At 49.4% G+C, this 1,361-nt stretch overlaps 1 non-coding gene across 1 annotated transcript; it reads left to right on the forward strand.

Annotated features, from left to right (window-relative positions):
• The first annotated feature begins 688 nt into the window (after nt 1-688).
• Nucleotides 689-760, forward strand: TRNAG-GCC (transfer RNA glycine (anticodon GCC)). Its single transcript has one exon. It is a non-coding gene; the product is annotated as a tRNA-Gly (tRNA).
• Nucleotides 761-1,361: the final 601 nt, after the last annotated feature.

A 1,361-nucleotide genomic window follows, 5' to 3' on the forward strand; every position in this document is an offset into this window, starting at 1 on the left:
TGTTCGATTCGTCACATGAACGGGAGCGGACGATTCCCTCGTCTCTCCCTTTTTCGGGGAATGGCTGCAATCACAAGCAAGTGATTGAATGAGTGGGGGGAAAGCACATGCGGGATAAGCAGGTCTTTCAGGAGACGGTCTAGAAAGAAAAGAGAACTCTCAACAAGCTGGAACTAATCAAGATCAATAGGAAGAGGAGTTAGCTAGAAATTCATTTTTTGACAAAGTTCATGCCACGACGATCTATATGGAAGGGCTGTTTTGTTGATGCATTCCTGTTGAAGTTGAAAAAGAGACAAACACTCATGTTTCAGCTCCCGGATCTGCTTGGATTCTCGTAGAATAAGAGGAGCCGTCTTAGGAAATGACTGAACTTAAAAGACAGATGCCACCGCTGCGAGGCGAGGGAGTAACTTGTCTGATCTTGCGGTGCACTCACTCCCGTTACGAGAATGAAATGACGCCCCAGCTCGACTCGAGACCAAGACTCCTTACAACACAACTCGCACCAATAGCGGCACTGAGCGGCCGGAGATTGATTGAAAAGGCAGCCGCCCCTCCCCCCGCCTACCTACTCGTGCTCGTAGCTCGATCGGAGGTTAAGAGTGTGGTCCGGCGGAAAAACAGAAGTCGTCCGTATCAAGTGATACGTTAATTGCTCAGTAGTGCTTCGCCACTACCGTTGCTGGCGGAAATAGCTTAATGGTAGAGCATAGCCTTGCCAAGGCTGAGGTTGAGGGTTCAAGTCCCTCCTTCCGCTCTTGGCTTCGTCCGTCGTTTAGTGGTAACGAGTAGAGTAGGCATCGCCTCTCGATCCAATCCGTCTTTCCCTGGCCTCCCCACCACACTCTTGATACGAAAGAAACCTCCCGCCATAGAATAGAGAAGAAAGAGATAAAAAGTCTGGGTCCCCTCGATCACCCTTCCCTTGAACCTGAACTGGTCGAGAGAGATGAACCCGCACCACATTTGATAACCTTCGAACCGAAACCCCCAACTCTCCATGGAATTCCAGAACCTAAACAACTCAATTGAGAGCTCCGTGACCGGTTCAATTCAAGGGAAGGTCCACCAATAATGGAAAGGCCATCCCCCTCCCTATCCGTTTCTTGATCCCTCATTCCACGAATTCGTTGTTACTGATTCATTCAAGGACTGAAAGCTTTTCGTTTTATGAAAAGGCATAGACTCCCCACTTCTTTGTCTTATTAGCGCAGGTCTTCGTCAATGATGAAAGCCGCTTAACTGAAGACTCGAGTTGAGAAAGAGGGCTAGGCCAAGGATAGGAGGGCTTTCAGGGACTGGGACGGGTGGATTCTAGAGCTAGGGGCGGATCAGAGGTTTGTCCATTGGGATTGGGC

Source organism: Vigna unguiculata, unplaced genomic scaffold (assembly GCF_037176805.1).
Source record: "Vigna unguiculata cultivar grain cowpea cultivar isolate G323 ecotype 2 unplaced genomic scaffold, ASM3717680v1 ptg000239l, whole genome shotgun sequence".
NCBI lineage: Eukaryota > Viridiplantae > Streptophyta > Magnoliopsida > Fabales > Fabaceae > Vigna > Vigna unguiculata.